This window comes from Lepisosteus platostomus, unplaced genomic scaffold (assembly GCF_059453375.1).
Source record: "Lepisosteus platostomus isolate fLepPlt1 unplaced genomic scaffold, fLepPlt1.hap1 Scaffold_105_H1, whole genome shotgun sequence".
Classification (NCBI taxonomy): Eukaryota; Metazoa; Chordata; class Actinopteri; order Semionotiformes; family Lepisosteidae; genus Lepisosteus; species Lepisosteus platostomus.
Genome location: NW_028291486.1, coordinates 125,136 through 151,530, shown reverse-complemented (window position 1 = coordinate 151,530; position 26,395 = coordinate 125,136). Strand labels below are relative to the sequence as shown.

The 26,395-nt window shown below is 52.1% G+C and overlaps 6 non-coding genes across 6 annotated transcripts; all 6 read left to right on the top strand.

The window, feature by feature from the left end:
* Positions 1-4,307: 4,307 nt before the first annotated feature.
* Positions 4,308-4,498, top strand: LOC148637887 (U2 spliceosomal RNA). Its single transcript, XR_015931170.1, has one exon. It is a non-coding gene; the product is annotated as a U2 spliceosomal RNA (small nuclear RNA).
* An 847-nt stretch (positions 4,499-5,345) lies between these two features.
* Positions 5,346-5,536, top strand: LOC148637886 (U2 spliceosomal RNA). The gene has a single exon (XR_015931225.1). It is a non-coding gene; the product is annotated as a U2 spliceosomal RNA (small nuclear RNA).
* A 2,917-nt stretch (positions 5,537-8,453) lies between these two features.
* LOC148637885 (U2 spliceosomal RNA) lies at positions 8,454-8,649 on the top strand. The gene has a single exon (XR_015931176.1). It is a non-coding gene; the product is annotated as a U2 spliceosomal RNA (small nuclear RNA).
* Positions 8,650-15,125: 6,476 nt separating this feature from the next.
* On the top strand, positions 15,126-15,311 carry LOC148637884 (U2 spliceosomal RNA). The gene has a single exon (XR_015931177.1). It is a non-coding gene; the product is annotated as a U2 spliceosomal RNA (small nuclear RNA).
* An 847-nt stretch (positions 15,312-16,158) lies between these two features.
* Positions 16,159-16,349, top strand: LOC148637883 (U2 spliceosomal RNA). The gene has a single exon (XR_015931224.1). It is a non-coding gene; the product is annotated as a U2 spliceosomal RNA (small nuclear RNA).
* Positions 16,350-22,386: 6,037 nt separating this feature from the next.
* On the top strand, positions 22,387-22,576 carry LOC148637882 (U2 spliceosomal RNA). The gene has a single exon (XR_015931172.1). It is a non-coding gene; the product is annotated as a U2 spliceosomal RNA (small nuclear RNA).
* Positions 22,577-26,395: the final 3,819 nt, after the last annotated feature.

Sequence of the window (26,395 nt, the reverse complement as noted above, 5' to 3'; positions counted from 1 at the left end):
AAAGACCTGTGGGAAAGGAGCAGATGATTAGACCAGCCGTAAGAGCAACGAGAGATGATGACCCATCAACATCCCACGGAGCAGGTGAATCACGCATCCCGGAAGAAAACGGCAGAACAGTGGCTGAAGGACAAGCGGAACAGGAGGGCTGGACAATAATGCAGACTCGGAGGAAAAGATTGACTGGGAGGGGTTTGGGGGGAGTACAATTGTGTCAAGAAAATAGGTACAGTGCTCTTGTAGATCTTGATGAGGGGGAGGGGTGTAGTAATGTTACGAGAAGGTTGCCTGGTGGGGGGGCGGACGAAGGTGAGGGTGTGATGAGTGAGGATGGAGATGGTAGTGAGAGTGATTGTGGTGTGTCTGGTGTTGTGGCTGGGAAAGCTAACAAAGACAGGACCAAAAACATACAAGACAAAGGAAAGGGTAGAAAGAAAAAGAAGGTGTCCCAGAGGCCAAAGATTCCTGAGCCCACAGGGGACGCTCAGAAACGTGAAAGACCAGTCTCTAGTGAGGACAGTGATTTTATTGAAGGGAAAAGAAGCAAGGAGGAGGAGATGGCCTGGCTTATTGATTTCGACTCATCCCTTCAAACTGTTAATGTTCAAGGTGAGGCAGTTGGCGGTTTAGCTAAGGAAGGGGACAAGGGGGAGGAGAAGGGTTTAGAAGGGGATAAGGTTAATGAGGGGGAGGGAGATGAGGGAGGAGGGGAGGGGGAGGAGCTATCCAGATCTTTCGTAGAAGAGACAAGTTTAGAGACACATTCCCTGGAAGGATTAAGTATTTCTTCTTTCATTAATATGAGTCCAATTAGTTCTGTAGAAGGTCAAACTCCAGAACCAGTTTTTGAGGCAGAAGGTTTTGGTGAGGTAGATACCTTAAACAGCCCAAATGGATAATTTATCTGTATGCACCATAAATGTAAGAGGTCTGAGAGGGCACAGCAAGAGGATTGCTGTCTTCGATTTCCTCAAGGGTTTAAAGGCAGATTTTTACTTCTTACAGGAAGCCCATGTGAAAAGTGATGAGGATAGTAAGAGATTTACCAAAGAATGGGGGGAAGGTTTCTCAAAATGGAGCATAGGAGGAGTACACTCCGCAGGAGTGGGTATTCTTATTAGTAATAGTTTTTTTAAACTAACGAATCATTTTGTGGTAAGGCCCGGAAGAATACTTGTAGTAGATGGCCAGTTAGGGAAGGAAAAACTAAGACTAATTAATGTATATGCCCCAGCGCAAAAAAGGTTGAGAAGAGATTTCTTTCAGGAGTTAGAGCCCTGGTTTATGACAAACAAAAGAATTATTTTAGGGGGAGATCTTAATGAAGATTTGGATGGGTGTAAGACGAAAGGAGCCAAGCAGCTCCTCTCTCTTTTTGAAAATTACGACTTGAAAGATAGCGCAAAGCAGATCGACGGTGGAAGAGGGCGTCCCACGTGGAGTAATAGCCAAGGTAAGGAAAAAAGGCTAGATTACATCTTGCTATCTCCATATTTTAAAGTGAGTGCTTTGAAGATCATACCAGCATGTTTCTCGGACCATGATGTGGTTAAAGTAGAGCTGGATGGTGGAAAGATTAGTTTTGGGCCGGGGTTTTGGAAATTAAACACAGAAATTCTGGTGGAAGAGGAGTATAAAAACTTAATAGAGACAAATTGGAAAAAATGGGAAGCCAGGAAATGCTTGTTTGAATCAGCAATAAGATGGTGGGAGAATACAAAAAAGAGGATAAAGAGCATATCAATCCGATATTGCAGGAAAAGGAGGAATAAGGAAAAGGAGGAGTTTGTTAAATTACAACAAAGATTGAATGATTTGTATGAAAGGAAGAATGGTGGCGTGCATGTGGAGAGAGTGGAAATTTTAAAAGCTAAAAACGATTTGAAGTGCTTGTATAAGGAAAAAGCGAAAAGGTTTTTGTTTAAATCAAAGTGTGATGTCTTAGAGATGGGGGAGGGTAACTCCTCAGCCTTATTTAGAGCAATAAGGAAAGACCAAAAGAAGATGAACTTTGATGGTGTACGGGGGAATGATGGGAGTGTCACTGAGGACCCACTGGAGATGGTAAGGGAGGCTACCAGTTATTACAAAGATCTCTTCAAGAAAGACTTAATAGTGGGGAACACTGAAGGGTTTTTAAATAAGCTTCAATTAAGAATAGGAGAAGGAAGTAGAGAGGGTTTAGAAAAGGAATTAACTTTAGAAGAGGTAGAGCAGGCTTTATTTAGCTTGAATAAAAAAAAAGTGCCAGGAATTGATGGACTCCCAAAAGAATTTTACGAGACCTTTTGGCCTTTAATTAAGTATGCTCTCTTTGATGTTTATAAGGAAATTCTTGAAGGGGGACAATTGGGTGTAACCATGAGGACCGGGGTATTGTCCTTGTTGTACAAGAAAGGGGATAAAACTTGCCTTGGAAACTGGAGGCCGGTCCAGTTGTTAACAATGGACTATAAGGTTTTAGCGAAGGTCCTTTGTATGAGACTAAGGAATGTATTAGCTGAGGTTATTAGAGATGACCAGACATGTGGAGTTAAGGGACGAACTTTAATTTGGAATTTGTTCTTGATTAGAGACACTATAAGCTGGGTGGAAAAGAGACACCTACCGCTTATTTTACTAAGTCTGGATCAAGAAAAAGCGTTTGATCGGGTAGATCACAACTTTTTGTGGCAGGTTTTAGAACGGTTTGGGTTTGGAGGGAAGTTTATTGGATGGCTAAGACAATTGTACACAAATGTTGGAACCCGAGTCAATATCAATGGATTTATAGGGGAGTTGATTGCTTTAGAGAAAGGAGTCAGGCAGGGGTGTCCGCTGTCACCTCTGTTATATGTACTGTGTTTAGAACCTCTGTTAGAAGCAATCCGGTCAAATATGGAGATAACAGGGATTACAATTCCTGGTAGCAGGGGTCAACAAGCCAAAGTCGCTGCTTACGCAGACGATTTAGTTTTGCTGTTAGATTCAGACAGAGGGGTACTGAGGGCACTGGAGGTCTGTGATCTTTTTGGGCAAGCATCAGGTTCAAAACTCAACATAAAGAAAAGTAAAATAAAATATTTTGGTATTTGGGAACATAGGACAGAAACTCAAGGAGGGCTAACATTAGAGTCGGGACCTATTAAGGTATTAGGGGTAAGTTTTGACACACAGGGATCGGCGCATTTGAATTGGAGTATAAAACTGAAACTCTTAAAAAGGAAATTAGGTCTGTGGAAAAGTATACATTTGTCTCATATGAGTAAGATTGTAGTTGTTAAGACGGACATTCTTTCGAACCTGATTTTTTTAGCATATGTTTTTCCGTTGCCTCCGACATTCAGAAAAGAGCTGGTTAGAATGGTTTTTAACTTTATTTGGAACAATAAATATGAATATATTAAAAGGGTTGACATGTATAGGCCAGTGGAAGAGGGAGGGAGAGATGTACCTAACATCCCCCTTAAATTGGATGTTTTCTTTGTGACGAGTTTATGCAAAGCATTGCATTTTGAGTTTGCACACAAGAGTCAATATTTTGTAATACTTTGGTTTAATTGGGTCATGCCACATTTGAGAGCTGTGTCAAATTTAACCCCAAAAGCAGAAGATTTACCTTGGCATTATGAACATGCCAGAACATGGCTTAAACAACACCCAGAAGGGAAAGAGATGCCGGAGTGTTTACAGCACAAAGCACTGTATAAGAAAATAAATACAAGATCTGACAGTGCAGTAGTGGGGAAAAAAAGGGAGCACTGGGTGAGGGTTCAACCACAAGGTTTGGAGGGACAGTACAAAGACCTTAACTGGTTGGGGGTCTGGAATCGCCTCCCAGTGAGGGAGGTAATGTACAAAAGAAAGTTAACCAGGACAAAGCATTGTCCATATGTAAACTGTGGGAAGCTCGAAACGATAAGACATGTGTTTTGGGAGTGTATGGTGGCTAGACGAGTGTGGGGGGAGTGTAAATGTATGTTATTAAGCATTTTTTCTAATTTTGTGTTGTCTTATGAGAAAATAATGAATGCCTGGAAGGGAACGGAAAAGAAGATGACAACAGATTGGGTTTTGTGGATGGTTATAAGTGTGATAAAGCATTTTATTTGGAATGCAAGATGTGCCCAGGTTAAAGGGGATGTGAAAAGAAGAGATAGAGAAATCATTTGGGGAGTACGTCATGAACTCAAAAGAAGAATGAAAAGAGACATACTGAGATGGAAATTCCATGCGGCGAAAGACAAATGGAAGGGACTATTTCTGTGTTTTCCTGAGTTAAACACGTCTTGATTGTGGATTTGTGAATGGTATGGCCTGAATTATGAGTCAGTTTTGTATTTTCATAATAAAAAACAAAAAAAAATCTGTTCTTATCAGTTTAATATCTGATACGTCCCCCATCGGGGGACCACATATTAAACGGATTTTTGGAACAGGGAGCTGGATCAGGAGCTTGCTCCGTCCTCTCCACGCATCGGCCCGGTATTGCAGCGCCTCCGGGAGCGGTGCACCACCTTCTCTCAGCGGTGAAAAGACAGACGTAGGTAGCTAGGTAGCTAGCTAGCTAGCGAGCGAGCGAGCAAGCAAGCGAAGTGGACTGGAGCTCCTTCTTCTCGGGTCTCGTCCCTCGTCCCCCATCTGTGTGTCTCTGTGTTCTGTCTCTCTCTCGCCCTCTCGGTTCCCGTGCTCCCTCTGTGCGCTTTCCCGCGTCTCGACTCTCTGGGCAAGCAGGCCGGCCCCCTTTTCGGCTCCCGTGCGTTTTCCCTCCAAAAAACTTAGGTTTTTCAGCCTTTTCCCAGGGAGGCAGGCGTGGCTTGCTTGCTTGCTTGCTTGCTTGCTTGCTTGCTTGCGTGCGTGTCCGTCCCCGTCCCTGCAGGCGGGCCCCTTTCGACAGCTGGGCGTTTTCCCTCCAAAAAACTTAGTATATCCACCTTTTCTTTCTTTTTTTTCGGCAGGCAGGCAGGCAGGCGTGTGTGCGCGCGCGTCCCCGTCCCTCCCTCCCTCCCGAGAGAGAGCTGCCCCTTGCCTCTGCCCGCAGGTGCTGGCGCTCGGCTTTGGCTTGCAGCCGGTTGGGCGCAGCTGCTGCCGGTGGGAGGGGCCTAAGCTAAGGAGGCCGGGCGGCTGGCGCCCCCTGCGGCTGCGGTCGTTGTCGGGCCGTTGACAGAAGATCAAAGAGCAGGGCCCCCGCCCGGGACTGGCAGGAAGGCAGGCGGGCAGGCAAGAGAGAGGGGGAGCAGAGTCCCGCGGCAGGCCTCTGGCTGCAGGGAGGCCGGCAGCTGCGCGGGTCCCGGGCTCCAGAGGAGTCGGCCTGCGCCACTGTGCGCCAGCGGAACGCCCGCGCGTCGGTCCGCGCCTTTGTGGGCATCGCTTCTCGGCCTTTTGGCTAAGATCAAGTGTAGTATCTGTTCTTATCAGTTTAATATCTGATACGTCCCCCATCGGGGGACCACATATTAAACGGATTTTTGGAACAGGGAGCTGGATCAGGAGCTTGCTCCGTCCTCTCCACGCATCGGCCCGGTATTGCAGCGCCTCCGGGAGCGGTGCACCACCTTCTCTCAGCGGTGAAAAGACAGACGTAGGTAGCTAGGTAGCTAGCTAGCTAGCGAGCGAGCGAGCAAGCAAGCGAAGTGGACTGGAGCTCCTTCTTCTCGGGTCTCGTCCCTCGTCCCCCATCTGTGTGTCTCTGTGTTCTGTCTCTCTCTCGCCCTCTCGGTTCCCGTGCTCCCTCTGTGCGCTTTCCCGCGTCTCGACTCTCTGGGCAAGCAGGCCGGCCCCCTTTTCGGCTCCCGTGCGTTTTCCCTCCAAAAAACTTAGGTTTTTCAGCCTTTTCCCAGGGAGGCAGGCGTGGCTTGCTTGCTTGCTTGCTTGCTTGCTTGCTTGCTTGCGTGCGTGTCCGTCCCCGTCCCTGCAGGCGGGCCCCTTTCGACAGCTGGGCGTTTTCCCTCCAAAAAACTTAGTATATCCACCTTTTCTTTCTTTTTTTTCGGCAGGCAGGCAGGCAGGCGTGTGTGCGCGCGCGTCCCCGTCCCTCCCTCCCTCCCGAGAGAGAGCTGCCCCTTGCCTCTGCCCGCAGGTGCTGGCGCTCGGCTTTGGCTTGCAGCCGGTTGGGCGCAGCTGCTGCCGGTGGGAGGGGCCTAAGCTAAGGAGGCCGGGCGGCTGGCGCCCCCTGCGGCTGCGGTCGTTGTCGGGCCGTTGACAGAAGATCAAAGAGCAGGGCCCCCGCCCGGGACTGGCAGGAAGGCAGGCGGGCAGGCAAGAGAGAGGGGGAGCAGAGTCCCGCGGCAGGCCTCTGGCTGCAGGGAGGCCGGCAGCTGCGCGGGTCCCGGGCTCCAGAGGAGTCGGCCTGCGCCACTGTGCGCCAGCGGAACGCCCGCGCGTCGGTCCGCGCCTTTGTGGGCATCGCTTCTCGGCCTTTTGGCTAAGATCAAGGTTCAAGTGGCCTGACCGCAGTTCCAAGATCTTAGTCCAGGGGGTCGGGAAGGCGAGGGGAGGATCGGACGGACCGGAAGGAATGGATTGCTGATGGTGGAACCTGGAAGACCGGAGCGGTGTGGACGAGGAGTTTGCTGAAGGCGGTGGTCGGTGCTGGACGACGGCGTTTTGCTTGCCTGGAGGTTTCGGAAGGAGAGCTGAGGAGCATTGCTGGAGCGATGGCTGGGCATCCCTGGGCGAGGAAGGAGCGGAGGAAGAACTCCCTTTGTTTCTCGTTGAGGAGCCGCGATGGACCTGCTTTTTGGGACAGAGATAAGTTCAAGAATTTGGTTTTGATTCAATGTTTGGGTGTTGAATTGGCAGACGTATTTTGTCTCCAGGATTATTGTGCTCGGGGAGTGTTTGAACTAACTCTTGCAACAGAAGCCTTGTGTTTTGAAGTATGGAGAAAAGTTCAGGAGAGGAAAAATGAAGATCCTGTTAAGTCTTTTCGTGTTGAGCCAATGTTTGCTGGAGAGCTTACAGTAATGATGGTGCATGTTTTCGACTCATTTGTTCCGGAGGAGGATATTGTGTCTTTTTTACAGCAGTTTGTGGATCTGCAAGGAGCAGGGAGGAGGCACTTGGATCCTGATGGTGTGTGGAACGGGAAGCGGACGTATCTGATGAGATTGCGACTGGGGAACACGGCGGAGGAGGGGGTGATACATCCCCCTGCTTTCTTCGAGATCGGGACTCACAGGGGTTACCTGGTGTATTCTGGGCAGCCCCTCGCTTGCATGTTATGTGGAGAACGTGGACATTTTGCTGCACAGTGTGAGCCAGTGATTTGTAAACGGTGTGGGAAGTTGGGTCATGTGGCCAGGAATTGTGATCAGGAGAAAAAGTGTTATCTGTGTGATGAGCCTGGACATGGTCATCGGTATTGTATGAAAAATGTGAAGAAGAGAGTTGATACAAATGATGTGGGTAGGAATGTGGGGGGTATTGGGAAAGAAGAGAGTGAAGTGGAAGGAGGAATTTCTGTTTCTGAAGATGTGGTAGTGCGTAGGGAGGGTTTTGTAAATGGGTTTCGTTGGGTGGAGGGTGATGTTAGGGATTTAGAACCAGATTTGAGTGTAGATTTGAAGGAGGAAGAGAATGTATGTGTGGAAGAGAGGTTGACTGGGATTGATAGCAGAACGAATGTGGCGGAGAATGCGGTAAGTGATGTGTCGAGTGCTGATAAGGGTTCGAGTAAACCTAAGTATCGTTGGGTGGAAGGTGATGTTAGGGACCTAGAACCAGATTGGACTGTAGATTTGAAGGAAGGAGGGAATGTGAAGGGGGAAGTAAGGGTGGGGCAGACGGTTAGGAAAAAAGGGAAAAAGAAGGGGAAGAGATGAAGGAGAATCAAGTTAATAGTCTTTCAGAGATCAGGGTTGCATTTGCATAAGGGGTGGGATTATGGGAAGGGCAAAGTTGGTTGTGGGGTTTTTGGTGGGGTGTTTAGAAATTGTTGAATTAAAATGAACTGTGACTTTGTTTTTGCTGTGTATTGTTTTTGTTATTAATTGAATGGGATTTGTATTAGTATAACAAGAAATTGTTTTGTTTCTTATATGAATTTTGGATTGTTTGAATTTTTGTATGTGTTTGACTTGTTTTGAAAGGTGGGTTTATGTAATTGGTGGTTTGGGAGGGGACTAGTTTGTGACGGGTGGTGCTGGGAGTTAATTCAAGGATTGTGGAAAATGAATGAATTGTAAATTTGGGAAAGGGGTTTTTGGTTTAATTTGCATAATGGGTGGGATTATGGTAATAATTGAGGTTCTGAGCTATGTAATGGGGATGTACAGATTTTGCTGTGTATTGATTTTGCTGTGTAATTATTTGTTGAGAATTGAGTGGGAAGGGCTGTTAGTATTTAGAAGTTTTTGTTAGTCGACTATTGAATGGATTTTTGTGTTTAACAGGATTATGGGTTGAGATGATTTTGGTTGTTATTGTGACTATTGTGTATTTGGGATTGTGTTTTGTTCTTTGGAGTTTTTGGAATTTCTTTTGTAATTTTGCAATAAAAAAAAAAAAAAAAAAAAATCTGTTCTTATCAGTTTAATATCTGATACGTCCCCCATCGGGGGACCACATATTAAACGGATTTTTGGAACAGGGAGCTGGATCAGGAGCTTGCTCCGTCCTCTCCACGCATCGGCCCGGTATTGCAGCGCCTCCGGGAGCGGTGCACCACCTTCTCTCAGCGGTGAAAAGACAGACGTAGGTAGCTAGGTAGCTAGCTAGCTAGCGAGCGAGCGAGCAAGCAAGCGAAGTGGACTGGAGCTCCTTCTTCTCGGGTCTCGTCCCTCGTCCCCCATCTGTGTGTCTCTGTGTTCTGTCTCTCTCTCGCCCTCTCGGTTCCCGTGCTCCCTCTGTGCGCTTTCCCGCGTCTCGACTCTCTGGGCAAGCAGGCCGGCCCCCTTTTCGGCTCCCGTGCGTTTTCCCTCCAAAAAACTTAGGTTTTTCAGCCTTTTCCCAGGGAGGCAGGCGTGGCTTGCTTGCTTGCTTGCTTGCTTGCTTGCTTGCTTGCGTGCGTGTCCGTCCCCGTCCCTGCAGGCGGGCCCCTTTCGACAGCTGGGCGTTTTCCCTCCAAAAAACTTAGTATATCCACCTTTTCTTTCTTTTTTTTCGGCAGGCAGGCAGGCAGGCGTGTGTGCGCGCGCGTCCCCGTCCCTCCCTCCCTCCCGAGAGAGAGCTGCCCCTTGCCTCTGCCCGCAGGTGCTGGCGCTCGGCTTTGGCTTGCAGCCGGTTGGGCGCAGCTGCTGCCGGTGGGAGGGGCCTAAGCTAAGGAGGCCGGGCGGCTGGCGCCCCCTGCGGCTGCGGTCGTTGTCGGGCCGTTGACAGAAGATCAAAGAGCAGGGCCCCCGCCCGGGACTGGCAGGAAGGCAGGCGGGCAGGCAAGAGAGAGGGGGAGCAGAGTCCCGCGGCAGGCCTCTGGCTGCAGGGAGGCCGGCAGCTGCGCGGGTCCCGGGCTCCAGAGGAGTCGGCCTGCGCCACTGTGCGCCAGCGGAACGCCCGCGCGTCGGTCCGCGCCTTTGTGGGCATCGCTTCTCGGCCTTTTGGCTAAGATCAAGTGTGTGGCCTGACCGCAGCTTGCATCTTAGCCAGGAGAAAGGGAGAGACGGATCGCTTGTTTCGGGGAGACTCGAAGCCTTTTTTTGCGTGGCGGTTTTTTTCCGGCCATTTTTGACGATGGAGGGAGGAGCCTTTTCAAGGGAAGGAAGAGTGCGACATGCTGTGCGTTTTGTGTTACGAGACAACGGGGAGAAGACGGAGTTCACTTCAAGGGACAGTTTCGAGGACGAGGTGATGAGAGATGCCCTGCACCTGGAGCCTGAGGACGTGTTCTGCCTACAAGACTTCCCGGGTAAGAGGTGTTTTGACCTTTCGCTCAACTCAGAGAATATTGTCAGGGGCGTTTGGGCAGAGGTGAACAGAAGGAAAGAGGAAAAACCTTTCGTGGACTACTATGTGGAGCCCTTGTTTGCCAGGGAGTTAAGAACCTTGACAGTGGCAATGTTTAACCCCTATATGCCTGAAGAAAACATAGTCTGTTTTTTGAAGCGCTTCGTGGATATTCAGGGCATAGGGGTGAAGATAATAGACAGGAAAAACTATTGGACAGGGAAGTGGCGTTACAGGGTGCGTTTCAGAGCGAATGGGTCAGCACCGGACGGTCTTTTGCACCCGCCTGCATCATTTGAGATAGGCTCCAACAGGGGGTACTTGTTCTATTACGGACAGCCCTCGGTTTGCAGGAGATGTAGGAAGGAGGGACATCATGTGGTGGATTGCAGGGAGCGAATCTGCAGAAGATGTGAGGGGGTTGGTCACCTATCTTCAGAATGCAAGGAAGAGAGGAGGTGTAATCTGTGCGGAGGTGCAGGGCATATATTTAAAGACTGTGCTTTACGGAAAAGGACTTTTTCAGAAGTCGTGAGTGGAGTTGCAGGTGAAAGACCAGGTGCTGCAAATGAAGAGGAGAGGCGAAGAGAGGTGGATGAAGGTGGGGAGGCTGACAATAGGGAACCTGGAAAAAAGGGAAACCGAAGGTTTTCAAAAGATGGAAGCTTCTTAACGGTAGAAGAAGAGGAAACCGGAGAAGTGGTGAGAGGGGCAGAAGAAGGGGCGGAGCTCAATTTGCATATGCAAAGTGAGCCCACAGATGGAAGTTTTTCTGATAAGGACAGCTTTTCAGAGGTTTCAGAGACGCCAGGACTAGACTTTTTGAAAGCAGCTGCGATGGAAGTGGGGCAGGAGGTGCAAAGTGTCCAGGAAGGGAGTTGGGGAGAGAGGATGGAGGAAGAGGAGGGAGAAGGGCCGTCGGTGTCAAAAAGATCCATAAAGAGGAAGGCACAAGGCTCAGATGCTCTAGTGGCCAAAAAGGCAGATAGAGGTACTGAGGATTTGTCACTGAGTGATACACCTGTCTCAGAGGTCCTGGTGGCAGTTTACACACCTGGAGAGGGTGAAGTCCATGATGAGGGACTTGTTCTGTCCCAGTCCAGAGATTGCTCAGTATTATCAGGAGCTTCTTGCATACCTGAAACGGATGAGGGCAACCAGGTACTTACCGGAGGTGGGGGTGTCCAGGCTGAGCAGAAGCTGAGGAGTGAGGAGGGCCTTTGGCTCGATTCGGACCTCCCCAGAGATTTCATCGACCTGTGCAAATGGAACGAAAAGAATAGAGATGTTCATTGGCCAGCCGGGTTTGAAGAACAGGATCTGCAGAAGAAAGGGATTAAGTACAAGTGTGAGTACCTTGGTAAAGAAGTGAGACGCATTCAAATATATGGAAGAACCCACTCAGAGATAGGTTCAAAAAAGTGCCTTTTCTCGGATTTAGTAAAGCAGTGGAGGAACAGTGCTGGGAAGGCAAAGGAAGCCTTTGCTTCAGGGGTGTACAGAAAGGAAGGAAGGTATGTGAAAAAGTTGGATGCCTCATCAGGTTTTTTAAAGAAGTGTGAATGGCAGAACGGAAATGTGAGGTTCCCGAACAAGGCGGGTGGAATCAAAAACGTACTCAGAAGATTTCCGGGAGTGAAACTCGAGAACGAAGGAGCGGCTAGGAGAATCACAAGATTGACTGTGAGTGGTCATCAAGAATCGGAAGTGCGGGACGCTTACATAGCGGTGATGGCCATTATAGATAAATGGGAAGAGAAAATGTAAAATAATTATTCATGACTATAAAAGTCCTCACGTTAAACACCAGGGGGCTGAGGGATAAAGTGAAAAGGACAGCAGTCTTTCAGTCTTTGAGGATTTTTAATTTCGATGTCTGTCTTTTGCAGGAGGTTCATTTGAAAAATGATAATGATGTGGTCGGTTTTGCGCGTGAGTGGGATAGAGGTGATTCTAGGTGGAGTGTGGGTGGGGTTCACTCATCGGGTGTGGGTGTGTTGATTGGAAATCGGGATGTTTTAGTCGAAGGGAGTGTTGCAGTGGTACCGGGAAGAGTCTTAAGTGTTGATTTGTGCATTGGTGAGTGTAACTTTAGAATAGTGTGTGTCTATGCTCCTGCTGTAGGGTCAATGAGGGCAGATTTTTTTAAAGAACTGTTCCCTTTGTGTGCCACGAATAGGTTCCTGGTTATTGGTGGAGATTTTAATGTTGACCTCTTTAATAAGGAAGAGGCAGGGGCAAAGCAGCTGCGCACACTATTGACGCGCTTTAATTTAGTTGATAGTGCAGTGCGTTTCCGAGCAAAAGGGGTGGTACCTACCTGGAGAAACACAGCGGGTGTAGCGAAGCGCCTTGATTATGTTTTTGTATCCAGGGAGGTGGCAGTTGGTGGAGTAAACACTCATCCGGCCTGGCTTTCAGATCACGATATTGTAGAAGTGGATTTGAGCCTGGCAAGAGGAATGTATGGGAAGGGTGTATGGAGAATGAATGTTGAGGTGTTGGAGGAGAGAGAGTATGTAGATTGTATGAGTTTGTATTTGAACAGGTGGCGGGAAGAAAGGCGACAGCATGTTCCCACGTTGGAATGGTGGGAGCAGATCAAAAAGAAAATCAAAAAAGAAACGAGGTCATATTGTCGTGAGCGTCAGAAAAAGGTGAGGAGAGAGGGGAGACTGCTCCAGGAAGAGCTGAATAAGCTCTACGCTCTCCTTAACGAAGGAGTGCAAGTGGACATGGCTGAGGTGGCAGCCTCAAAAAGGAAATTAAGGGCATATCACGAGGAGAGGGCAAAGAATTTTATTTTTAAGGCCCGAGTTGACTCATCCCTGCAGCAAGGGACCTGTGTTTCTTATCTTTTTAGACAGGTGAGAAAGCAACAGGTTAAAAGAAGGCTGGACGGGATACAAGTGGATGAGAGCACAGTAGTAGCAGATAAAGAAGGCATGTTGGAGGCAGTGTTTGGTTATTATCAGAATCTCTTTTCTGAAAAGGAGATGGGAAGGGAGACAGATTTTGCCTCCCTGGATTGTATTGTCTCAAAGCTGCCAGAGGAGAGTAGGGCCCTCTTAGAAAGGCCGTTTACATTAGAAGAGCTCAGGGTGGCCTTAGCTGGCTCAAAAAATGGAAAGGTGCCTGGAATTGATGGTTTGCCATCAGAATTCTACAGGACCTTCTGGGGTATATTGGGGCCGATCTTGCTGGAGGTAATGAAGGAGGTTTTTTGCAAGGACGTTTTGGGAAGATCGATGCGTGAGGGGGTTTTGACTCTGCTGTATAAAAAAGGCCAACCGACAGAGTTAGCGAATTGGAGGCCTTTAACTATGCTTTGCTCAGATTATAAACTGTTCGCAAAGGTGTTAGTTAATAGGATGAAAGGGGTGTTGGACAAAGTGATTGGGAAAGATCAGACGTGTGGGGTCCAGGGAAGGAAAATTACCTGGTCATTGCAGTTGGTTAGGGACATAATAGCGTGGTCCGAGCAGAGGAAAATCCCCCTTGCACTGGTGAGCCTTGATTTGGAGAAGGCTTTTGATAGAGTGTCACATAAGTTTTTGTGGGCCGTGATGGAGAGGATGGGTTTTGGCACACTTTTTATTAGGTGGCTAAAGACTCTGTATAAGCACGTAGGGAGTAGAGTGGTGGTGAATGGGTATCTTGGGAAATTGGTAGAACAGAAGGTGGGCGTGAGACAAGGTTGTCCTTTATCGCCTCTATTGTTTGTAATCTATTTGGAGCCTTTTGTTAGGATGGTTAACGCGAGCCCACGTGTAGAAGGAATAATGCTGCCTGGGAGTGGTGGGGGGAGGGTGAAGATGACTTTGTATGCTGACGATATCACTTTGATGGTAGGGTCGAAGGAAAGTCTGCAGGAGGCTCTGGGGATTTTCGATAGCTTCGCCCGGATATCTGGGGCAAAGTTAAATAGACAAAAAAGCAAAGTTAAATATTTTGGGTGTTGGAGGGACGAAAAGGGAAGTCTCTGCGACCTGAATTACTGCAGGGGTCCTTTGAAAGTTTTGGGGGTTTCTTTTAATGACCTGAGTACGATTCATAACAGCTGGCAAGAGGCATTGGAGGTGGTCAGGAAAAGGCTACTCCGATGGGGCGACAGAAGGTTTTCTTTCATCGAAAAGGTAATCATATTAAAAACAGACGTGTTACCCGCCCTCACGTTTTTAGCAAATGTGTATCCTATGCCGGCTAGGTATAACAGGTATCTGGTCAGAGAAGTTTTTAGTTTTTTGTGGAATAAAAAATATGAATATGTAAAACGTGTAGATATGTATAGATCCATAGAAAAGGGGGGTAGGTCAGTACCGAACATGCCGATCAAGTTAAATTGTTTATTTGTGTCTGGTTTGTGTAAAGCTTTGAAACAGCCTGTGTCTCATGATCATCAGTACTTTGTAAGATTTTGGTTATCAAACAGCATGCGCAGACTCACCAACTGGAAGAACGACGTCCCTCACGGTGAAGATCTGCCCTGGCATTACAGGCATGCAGTGTCCTGGACAAGGAAACATCTGGAGTCGGTGGACGAGTTGGAGATGCTGGATCACAGGGCACTGTATTGCGCTATAACAGAAAGAGAAGAAGCCAGGGTTGTGGGGGGCGTTGCAAATGAGATCTGGGGAAGAGTGCAGCCCAAGGGTTTGCGTTTGGACTGTCTAGACCTCAATTGGTTAACGGTATGGAAGAGACTTCCAGTAAGATCCGTATTATATAAACATAAGTTGACTAAACAAGTCGGGTGCCCTCGAACGGGATGTTGTGGCGAGGAAAGCATCGAACATGTATTTTGGTTCTGTAATTTTGCGCAAAAAGTGTGGGAAAAGAGTAAAATTGTTTTGGAAGCTATAGATAGCACCTTTACGATAAACCTTGCAACAATAATGTTTGGTATAAGGAGGGGGGGGAGAACGAAAGAAATGTGTTTTTTGTTATGGTTTTTAATTAGCTTTGTGAAAATAGAACTGTGGGCTGCAAGAAATTTGTTGGTGAAGAAGGGAGTGACATGTGATGTGGGAGGGGTGTGGAAAAAGGTATTGTGGGATGTCAGATGTATGGTGGCCAATGATAAAAGGAAGTTGAGTTTTCACGCTGTTAAAGAAAAGTGGAAAGTATTGGCCAATGTCTAACTATTGATGGTCTTGTTTATTGTAATCCCATGTTTTGATTGGTTTATGCAGTGTTTTGTTTGAGTTATTTGTGTGTCTATATGTTTGATTTTGGTGATTGATGAGGTTTCTGTGAACTTGTTTGTTGTTACTTTTTGATAATAAAAAAAAAAAAAAAAATCTGTTCTTATCAGTTTAATATCTGATACGTCCCCCATCGGGGGACCACATATTAAACGGATTTTTGGAACAGGGAGCTGGATCAGGAGCTTGCTCCGTCCTCTCCACGCATCGGCCCGGTATTGCAGCGCCTCCGGGAGCGGTGCACCACCTTCTCTCAGCGGTGAAAAGACAGACGTAGGTAGCTAGGTAGCTAGCTAGCTAGCGAGCGAGCGAGCAAGCAAGCGAAGTGGACTGGAGCTCCTTCTTCTCGGGTCTCGTCCCTCGTCCCCCATCTGTGTGTCTCTGTGTTCTGTCTCTCTCTCGCCCTCTCGGTTCCCGTGCTCCCTCTGTGCGCTTTCCCGCGTCTCGACTCTCTGGGCAAGCAGGCCGGCCCCCTTTTCGGCTCCCGTGCGTTTTCCCTCCAAAAAACTTAGGTTTTTCAGCCTTTTCCCAGGGAGGCAGGCGTGGCTTGCTTGCTTGCTTGCTTGCTTGCTTGCTTGCTTGCGTGCGTGTCCGTCCCCGTCCCTGCAGGCGGGCCCCTTTCGACAGCTGGGCGTTTTCCCTCCAAAAAACTTAGTATATCCACCTTTTCTTTCTTTTTTTTCGGCAGGCAGGCAGGCAGGCGTGTGTGCGCGCGCGTCCCCGTCCCTCCCTCCCTCCCGAGAGAGAGCTGCCCCTTGCCTCTGCCCGCAGGTGCTGGCGCTCGGCTTTGGCTTGCAGCCGGTTGGGCGCAGCTGCTGCCGGTGGGAGGGGCCTAAGCTAAGGAGGCCGGGCGGCTGGCGCCCCCTGCGGCTGCGGTCGTTGTCGGGCCGTTGACAGAAGATCAAAGAGCAGGGCCCCCGCCCGGGACTGGCAGGAAGGCAGGCGGGCAGGCAAGAGAGAGGGGGAGCAGAGTCCCGCGGCAGGCCTCTGGCTGCAGGGAGGCCGGCAGCTGCGCGGGTCCCGGGCTCCAGAGGAGTCGGCCTGCGCCACTGTGCGCCAGCGGAACGCCCGCGCGTCGGTCCGCGCCTTTGTGGGCATCGCTTCTCGGCCTTTTGGCTAAGATCAAGTGTAGTATCTGTTCTTATCAGTTTAATATCTGATACGTCCCCCATCGGGGGACCACATATTAAACGGATTTTTGGAACAGGGAGCTGGATCAGGAGCTTGCTCCGTCCTCTCCACGCATCGGCCCGGTATTGCAGCGCCTCCGGGAGCGGTGCACCACCTTCTCTCAGCGGTGAAAAGACAGACGTAGGTAGCTAGGTAGCTAGCTAGCTAGCGAGCGAGCGAGCAAGCAAGCGAAGTGGACTGGAGCTCCTTCTTCTCGGGTCTCGTCCCTCGTCCCCCATCTGTGTGTCTCTGTGTTCTGTCTCTCTCTCGCCCTCTCGGTTCCCGTGCTCCCTCTGTGCGCTTTCCCGCGTCTCGACTCTCTGGGCAAGCAGGCCGGCCCCCTTTTCGGCTCCCGTGCGTTTTCCCTCCAAAAAACTTAGGTTTTTCAGCCTTTTCCCAGGGAGGCAGGCGTGGCTTGCTTGCTTGCTTGCTTGCTTGCTTGCTTGCTTGCGTGCGTGTCCGTCCCCGTCCCTGCAGGCGGGCCCCTTTCGACAGCTGGGCGTTTTCCCTCCAAAAAACTTAGTATATCCACCTTTTCTTTCTTTTTTTTCGGCAGGCAGGCAGGCAGGCGTGTGTGCGCGCGCGTCCCCGTCCCTCCCTCCCTCCCGAGAGAGAGCTGCCCCTTGCCTCTGCCCGCAGGTGCTGGCGCTCGGCTTTGGCTTGCAGCCGGTTGGGCGCAGCTGCTGCCGGTGGGAGGGGCCTAAGCTAAGGAGGCCGGGCGGCTGGCGCCCCCTGCGGCTGCGGTCGTTGTCGGGCCGTTGACAGAAGATCAAAGAGCAGGGCCCCCGCCCGGGACTGGCAGGAAGGCAGGCGGGCAGGCAAGAGAGAGGGGGAGCAGAGTCCCGCGGCAGGCCTCTGGCTGCAGGGAGGCCGGCAGCTGCGCGGGTCCCGGGCTCCAGAGGAGTCGGCCTGCGCCACTGTGCGCCAGCGGAACGCCCGCGCGTCGGTCCGCGCCTTTGTGGGCATCGCTTCTCGGCCTTTTGGCTAAGGTCAGAGGTCGAGGGAGAGAGGATCGAGAGGACAGCTTTGCGTCGACACGTTTGGATTGCCTGGATTTTGGACCCGGATTGCTTTTGGACTACGATTTTTTGCCTTTGGACGTCGGACTTTTGATTTTTCACCCGGCTTTGCATTCCGTGGCTGTTTTGGTGGCCGAAAGGCTGCCCAACCATGGCTGCAGGGCCTGGAGAGGCGAGGAGGGCTGGGAAGGACCCCAGCATTAAGTGGACTCTCCGCTTCCGCTGGAAGCCGGAGACGGCACCACCTGGAAGGGAGAAGTTCGAGGATGACGTCCTGTTTGGAGCTTTGGGGCTGAAGGCATCAGAGATCTTGTGTGTGCAGGGGAACCAGCCACAGAAATTCATGGACACCACCTTCATCAGCGCCGATATCCACAAGAGAATGGTAGGGAAATGCACTGAGATCATTAAGAACGGCGGATTTCCGGAGTATGAGTGTGGGGGACTGCAGAGCGACAGCAAGAGGTGGGTGGTTTTGCACATGTTCGATCCGTTTGTGAAAGACGCCGACGTGAGTACCTTCCTAAGCAGGTACGTGGATGTGAAGGCGGGTCCCTTGGGGCTCAAGGACACACGTACTGTGTGGACGGGAAAACGTCGGTATCTGGTGGAGTTGCGGCAGGACAAAACAGCAAAGGACGGATACAGCCACCCACCAGGCACATTCGCCATCGGAGGAGGTAGGGGGTACATGTTTTATTGGGATCAGCCTGACTTTTGCAGGAGGTGCCGGGCCTTCGGACACCGAGAGGGGGCATGTACGGCGGAGAAATGTGGCAAGTGCGGCTGTCAGGGACATCAAACCAGAGAGTGCAAGGTGAAAGAGTGCTCTTTGTGCGGGGATAGAGGCCACCTGTTCCGGCAGTGTAACAAGAGGGGCACGGCCACGGAGGAGGCGGCCACGAAGAAGGCGGCCACGGAGAAGGCGGCCACCGAGGAGGAGATCATGGAGGAGGCGGTCAGAGAGTGGATGGCGCAGGAAGACGAGGCTAGTGAGGGGGAAGGCCGGCCGAAGGGTAGCAGACCCCCTGGTAAGGGGGAGAAGAAGGGAGGAAGACAGGGGAGAGAGGTGCACCAGGGAGAAGAGGACGGAGAGCGACCAGGAACGTCGTGGGGCTCCGACGTGGAGCAACTGGAGACGGCGCAGGGAGAGGACGGTGAAAATCCGGGAACATCAGGAGGAGCAGACGGAGGGGCCGGAACCTGGGCGGAGGTGGTGAAGAAGGGGCGCCCCCTGAAGGACGGGGGAAGAACTGCGACACCGACACCGACGCCAACAGAGGAGGAGGGGATGGTAATCCTGCAGGGCGCAGGGAAGAAGAGGAGGTCAAAGAGGCAGAGGGCGGAAAGGCGTCAACAGGAGACGCAGGAAAAGAAGAAGAGGACGGCCGAGGAGGAAGGCCAGGAGGAAGACCCGGGAGACTTCGCAGACTCTGAGGGGATGGAAGAGGAGGAGGGAGTTTTGACGGCCTCGAGTGACTCCGAGGCCGAAAGCACCTCGGAATCTCTCCCCCCAGGGCAGGGGTCAGGGGCGGCAATGCTGGCCGTCTACTCAGTGGCGGCCAACGTAACGGACGATGGCAGCCCCGTAGTCTACTGCCAGCCTGAAACGCCAACTCCGGAACGAGAGTCCCCGGACAGCCGCGTGGTCCACTTTATGGACACAGAGGATGGCAGCTCGGAGAGTACAGCAGGGACGGCGAGCTCACCTGATTCCAGCCGATCGGAGGGAATGGAGAGTGACAGCCCCCCTCAAGACCCGCCATGACCCTCACAGTTGCAACAGCTAACGTGAGGGGTCTGAGGAAGCAGGAAAAAAGAGTGGCAGTGTTTTCCTACCTGTCTCGAAGGTATCTGGATGTGATCTTTCTGCAGGAAGTCCATCTCAAGGACCTCGACGACGTGAGGACCCTTCAGAGGGAGTGGAGGAAGGGTCCTTCGTGGTGGAGCGTCGGAGGGGTGAACTCCTCTGGTGTGGGTATCCTGTGCGGCTTGCCAGGGTTCGCCGCCCAAACAGTCAGCTCAGTAATTCCCGGACGTCTGCTGGTGGTGGACGGAACCTGGAGGGGAGTGAAGATAAGGCTGGTTAACGTGTACGCCCCAGCAGACAGAAGGCAGCAGGGCTCCTTTTTGAAAGACCTGGAGCCCGTGCTGTACACCAATAGAGAGCTGATTGTAGGCGGCGACTTTAACATCGACCTGGGAGACCCGCACGGCCAGGGAGTTCATCTGTTGAGGTCCTTGATCGCGGATTTTGGCCTTCGAGATGGGTTTAAGAACGTTGCACACCACACCTGGGACAATGGAAGAGGGAGTTTTCGACGCCTCGACTACATCCTCTCTACTGTGAAGTGGACAACGCTAAGCAGGCAAGTGACCCCTACCTGGTTCTCGGACCATCGGCTGCTCACGGTCTCCTTCGGTGTTGAGGACCCGCGCTTCCAGGCTGGGTACTGGAAGCTGAACAAACAAGTTCTTCACGAGGAGAGATACCGAAGGAAGATCGAGACAGTGCTGAAAGACCTGGAAAAGAAGAGGGAGCTTTATAGCTCTGCGGTGCACTGGTGGGAATCGTGCAAACAGACTCTCGCAACGGTCACCAGGCGATACTGCTGGATCCGGCGGAGTCTGGAGGAACGCCAGTGCGCCCAGCTCCAAGAGGAGCTGGAAGCACTGTATGAGCAGCTGAACCAGGGGGGCGCCTTCGACGGCGAGAAGATCGCCAACGTCAGGAGCCTGCTTAGGGAAAGGTGGCTGCAGAGAGCAAAGAACTTTCTTTTCAGGCTGCGGGGAGTTTGGAAGGAGGGAGAAGAACAGTGCTCACCCCAATTCTTCAGCGCCGTGAGAAAGCAGCAGGAGCGCTGCTGCTTCGAAAGTATACGGCGCGAGGATGGGACTGCAGCCACAGACTTGCCCGGGATGCTGGAGTGTGCCACAGGGTTCTATACAGCCTTGTTCCAGGAGAAGGAGATCGACGCCAGCATCAAGGAGAGGCTCCTGGAGGGTGTGGAAAAGGCGGTAGACGATCCCGCCTCGCTGGTTGGGCCTGTGACGGGGGCGGAAATAAAAACAGCATTGTTTGGATTGAAGAAGGGAACCGTCCCTGGAGTAGACGGCCTACCAGCGGAATTCTACCGGACCTTCTGGGATCAACTAGAGCCTTTTCTGGTGCAGGTTTTCAATGAGGCCCTGGACAGCAATGAAATGGGCCTCTCTATGAAGACCGGCGTCGTGACTCTGATCTACAAGGGAGGAGACAAGGCGGACCTGGGAAATTGGAGGCCGATCCAGATCCTGTGCACTGATTATAAGATCTTGGCCAGGGTGCTGGGCGGCCGTCTGAAAACGGTGATGCCGGCGCTGGTCGGGGCGGACCAGACATGTGGCGTGGCAGGCCGGAAGATCAGCTGGACCCTGCAGCTGATCCGGGACATCATCGCCTGGGTGGAGGACAGAGGCCTGCCGCTCATGCTGGTGAGCCTAGACCAGGCAAAGGCGTTCGACCGGGTCCATCATGGGATCCTGTGGGCACTCTTGAGGAAGAAGGGTCTGCCTGACGTCTTTGTCAGGTGGATTGAAGCGCTCTACAACGGCGCTGCGTCCCGGGTAAGAGTCAACGGAGCAGTAGGGAGGAGGATTCCGGTAAGGTGTGGTGTGCGACAGGGATGTCCACTCTCGCCCCTGCTGTACGTTATCTACCTCGAGCTGCTACTGGACCCTTTACGGAAGGACACTGGAGTGGAGGGAATTAAAGTGCCAGGTGGAGGTGGGCAGGAAGCTAAAATCGCGGCCTACGCGGACGACGTGACGCTCTTCCTCAGCTCTGACAGGAGTCTGGGGAGAGTGTTGGAAATCGTGGAGGCCTACTCCAGAGGCACCGGCGCCCAACTGAATCGCGCCAAGAGCCTGGTGAAGCTTTTTGGAACCTGGCCGTACGTACCGGAGGTCGCCGGAGGACTGAAACAAATAACGGACCCGGTGAAAATCCTGGGGGTCCTATTTCACACCTTGGACCCCTCAGGACTGAACTGGGAGGCCAGGTTCCGGAAGATCAAGCAGAAGCTGGGCCTTTGGCAGCAACGATCCCTGACGTGGATAGGGAAGGCGCTGGTGCTGAAGGTGGAGATCCTGCCCTTGCTTCTCCACCTGGCAGTAGTGTACCCCCTACCCGCAAGGAGGAGGAAGGAATTGGTGAGGACAGTTTTTACCTTCGTGTGGGGCCACTCATACGAACGGATCCGCCGGACAGACATGTGTAGACCTACCGTGGAAGGAGGCAGAGGGATCCCGAACTTCCCAGTGAAGTTGGACTGCGTGTTCGTCGCCAACCTGTGCGTCATCCTGCACGGTAACCCGCCCCACCTGTGCGGCCGGTTCGTGAGCCTCTGGCTGGCAGCGAGTATGAGACACCTGGTCGCCTGGAAGAACACGACCCCGAAGGCTGAGCGGCTCCCACTGCACTACCGTCACGCAGTGCAGTGGCTGCGGGCACACCCAGAGGTACGGGACAAGGAAGTAGCGCTGAGCCATAGGAGGATGTATTTGGTGGTCACAGCACTGGACAGGCCAGCGCTCCTGGGTGTGCCCAGTGACATCTGGCAGCAGGCCCAACCAAAGGGTCTGGACAACAGACTAAAAGATCTGAACTGGCTTGGTGTGTGGGGTCGAATGGCGGTCAGGGCCGTCATGTACTCGCACGGGCTGGCAAAGAAGAGCCAGTGCCCGAGGCACGGCTGCACAGGGGAAGAAACCGTCAACCATGTCTTTTGGGAGTGCGGGTTCGTGCAGAGGGTGTGGAGGTCCAGCCAGCACCTGTACGCACAGGTAGGCCTGGGGTCCCTCCTGACGCTGAACACAGTGATGAAGGGCGTGGCTGGTTCCCGAAGATGGAACGCGGCTTTTCTGCTGTGGCTCCTGATTAGCCTAACCAAGCTCCATGTATGGGACGCAAGATCAGAGCTGGTCAAACATGGGGTGGAGAGGTCAGTGCCGGACATTCTGAAGCGTGTCAAGAGGGACGTCTCACGGAAGATCCGGTGGGACGTCCTCCGATGGGGATTCGCCGCGGCACGTGAACGATGGAAGGACTTAATCACATGGGTGTAAAGGTGGAGGGTAAAGTAAACGTTTAAAGCACTGTTTTTACTGATTTCTAATAAAACATAAAAAAAATCTGTTCTTATCAGTTTAATATCTGATACGTCCCCCATCGGGGGACCACATATTAAACGGATTTTTGGAACAGGGAGCTGGATCAGGAGCTTGCTCCGTCCTCTCCACGCATCGGCCCGGTATTGCAGCGCCTCCGGGAGCGGTGCACCACCTTCTCTCAGCGGTGAAAAGACAGACGTAGGTAGCTAGGTAGCTAGCTAGCTAGCGAGCGAGCGAGCAAGCAAGCGAAGTGGACTGGAGCTCCTTCTTCTCGGGTCTCGTCCCTCGTCCCCCATCTGTGTGTCTCTGTGTTCTGTCTCTCTCTCGCCCTCTCGGTTCCCGTGCTCCCTCTGTGCGCTTTCCCGCGTCTCGACTCTCTGGGCAAGCAGGCCGGCCCCCTTTTCGGCTCCCGTGCGTTTTCCCTCCAAAAAACTTAGGTTTTTCAGCCTTTTCCCAGGGAGGCAGGCGTGGCTTGCTTGCTTGCTTGCTTGCTTGCTTGCTTGCTTGCGTGCGTGTCCGTCCCCGTCCCTGCAGGCGGGCCCCTTTCGACAGCTGGGCGTTTTCCCTCCAAAAAACTTAGTATATCCACCTTTTCTTTCTTTTTTTTCGGCAGGCAGGCAGGCAGGCGTGTGTGCGCGCGCGTCCCCGTCCCTCCCTCCCTCCCGAGAGAGAGCTGCCCCTTGCCTCTGCCCGCAGGTGCTGGCGCTCGGCTTTGGCTTGCAGCCGGTTGGGCGCAGCTGCTGCCGGTGGGAGGGGCCTAAGCTAAGGAGGCCGGGCGGCTGGCGCCCCCTGCGGCTGCGGTCGTTGTCGGGCCGTTGACAGAAGATCAAAGAGCAGGGCCCCCGCCCGGGACTGGCAGGAAGGCAGGCGGGCAGGCAAGAGAGAGGGGGAGCAGAGTCCCGCGGCAGGCCTCTGGCTGCAGGGAGGCCGGCAGCTGCGCGGGTCCCGGGCTCCAGAGGAGTCGGCCTGCGCCACTGTGCGCCAGCGGAACGCCCGCGCGTCGGTCCGCGCCTTTGTGGGCATCGCTTCTCGGCCTTTTGGCCAAGATCTAAAGATACGTGGCATGACCGCGGTCTGAGGACTTGACAAAAGGCGAAGACAACGAAGGCGAAGAGGAGAAGGAGAAGACAGCGGACAACGGAACCAGACCAGACGGGCGGAACCTTACCATCAGAAGACCGAAGCAGAAGTCCACCAAGGTCACCACGGGTAGTCGCCCTGGGTTGAGCCCAGGGGGCGAAGTGGGGCCTCCAAGATGACAGCGGTCGAAGGTGGTGAGTGGGCCCGCGGTTCGGCGGCTGTGCACCCTCTGTCCCGTGAGGGGCAGATGCGGTGCACAGTGCGTTTTGTTGTGAAGGAGGCAGAGAAGAAGAAGGAATGGATGAACCGTGAGCGGTTTGAAAGAGTAGTCCTGATGAAGGCTCTAGGGATTAAATTGAAGGACATTGATTGTCTACAAGATTTCCCAGTCAGAGGGATATACGACCTGTCGCTTGCATCGGATGAACTTTGTGAGAAAGCCTGGGAAAAGGTGTGTGAAGGAAGAGATGTGGAACCGCTTAATGATTTCTTGATAGAGCCTTTGTTTGCCAGGGAGCTCAGGACTCTGACAATTCACCTATTTAATCATCGGGTCCCAGAAAGAGACGTAATCACCTTTTTATCCAGATTTGTGGACGTGCAGGGAGAAGGTCAAAAAGATTTAGATGTCCTCAGAGTGTGGACCGGTAAAAGAAGATACACGGTGCGGCTAAAACCTAAGCCATCTGAGGGTGAGGGAGTGGTACATCCCCCGGCTTATTTCACGATTGGGCCTAATAGAGGCTACCTCTTCTATCCAGGCCAACCGGTGACGTGCAAGAAGTGTTTCCAGAGGGGTCATGTAGCGGCGAACTGTCCTGGCGGTGTGTGTAGAAAGTGTAAGGCCACAACTCACGAAACTAAGGACTGTACTAAGGTCTTAACGTGCGACCTGTGTGGGGCAGAAGGCCATGTGTACAGGGTTTGTCCGATGAAGAGTCGAAGTTTTGCAGATGTGGTGCGGACTTCGGCAGAGGGCCCGAGGAGAGAGGAGAGCAGACCACAGCAGAAGACCGCGACCACCCAGAGGACACAAGCAGACGCAAGAGAAGAAAGAGACGACAGACCAGAGGAGATGCCAAAGGCGACCAAGGTACCTGAAGAGGCGCGTCCGGGGACCTCGTCGTGGGCGGAAGTGATGGACAGGGCAGAGTCGGAGTCGCCGGAGTGGGTTACCCAGCCTAGCAGGGCTGCAAAGAGGAAGTCGGCGGCAGAGAAGAGAAGAATGAGGTCCGACGAGTGCGTGTTCGAGACTGTGGCTAATCGTTTTCAGGTCCTAGCTGTTGAGGAGGACTCGGGGAACAGTGACGTCGAGGCAGAGAAGGGAGAAGACGGAGAGAGAGGACAGAGAATGCCGAGACGGAAAAAGGCGATTGCTGTAAAGAGGGCGAGGGGGGAGTGTAAGAAAGGGGGTAGGAAGGAGGTAGGGGTGGAGGGGGGTGTAGAGGGAGAGGGAGAGGGAGGTAGGGAGGGGGGGAGTAGGGAGGAAGGGGAACAGAGGGAGAGGGGTGGAGAGCAGGGTGAGGAGGCTGACCCCTTGGAGGCCTCTGCTGAGGTCAGTACCCTCGACGACCCCATACCCCCGGGCCAGGGCGATATAGTGGTGGAACAGGAGGATTTCGTTTCAGAGACCTCAGAACAGTCGGGGAAAGACGGCGGTATCCACCTCCTGACCTCCGATGATCCTGGGGTAAGTCCATCATCCCTGGGGGAGGGGTCCCCGCAGGTTATGAGTGTGGGTGGGAATCTCCTCAGTCCTCTTGGAATAGAGAGTGCTTTTAGTTTGGGAGACGGGTTGCAGCTGCAGACTCCCTTTGACCCAACATGAGTCGTACCGTATGTACTATTAACGCCAGAGGGCTTAAAAATCATAGTAAGCGGATTGGCGTCTTCAAATGGTTAGAAGCGCGCCATTTCGGCTTTTGTTTCTTGCAGGAAGTACACTTAGGCACAAAAGGTGATATTGTCACCTTTAAGAGAGACTGGGTAAAAGGGGAGTCCTGGTGGAGTGTAGGGGGAGTGCACTCATCCGGAATCGGGATCCTATGTGGAACCCCGAATTTCTCTGTAAGCGAAGTTAACTGCATAGTCCCAGGAAGGCTAATGATTGTAGATGGGGCATGGGAAAGATTGCAGGTACGTTTAATAGCTGTCTACGGGCCTGCCGAAAGGCGGCTCCAGGGGGCGTTTTTGAAGGACCTTGAGCCACATCTGTACACCAATAGAGTGGTGGTGATGGGAGGGGATTTTAATATTGATGTATGTGATGCGAGTGGTGTGAGTGTGAGTGATCTTAAAGAATTAATATCACGGTTTCACCTAAAAGATGGTCACAAGGACTATAGTCAGGGACAGAGAATGCACACATGGAGTAATGGAAGGGGTGTCTTCAGAAGACTTGATTATATCTTCACCACCCTAAGTGGGTTGACACAGGCGGCAACGGTTACTCCGGTATGGTTTTCAGATCATCTGTTGCTGTCGGTTGATTTGATACCAGATGGTATGGACCCTAAATCAAACTACTGGAAACTGAACACGAAAGTGTTATTGGAAGCCGATTATCAGAGTTTGATAGTTGCGCTTTTGGATCGGTTCCAGTTACAGAGGGGGCGGTACCAGACAGCGGTGCTGTGGTGGGAAGCCTGTAAAAGGGCGATCTCCAAGGCTTCTATCTCATACTGTAGCCAAAAGAAGGTAGCAGAGAGAGGAGAGCTTGTGAGATTGCAGCAGGAACTAGAAGAGCAGTATGTGGTTTCCAACCAGGGTGGTGCTTTCGACATGACAAAAGTTTCTGAGCTTAAACTCAGACTGAAAGAACTTTGGGTAGAGAGAGCTAAGGATTTTTTGTTTAGGTTGAAGGGTAACCTGATTGAGGGGGAGGAGAGGTGCTCAGCCCAGTTTTTTGGCTCG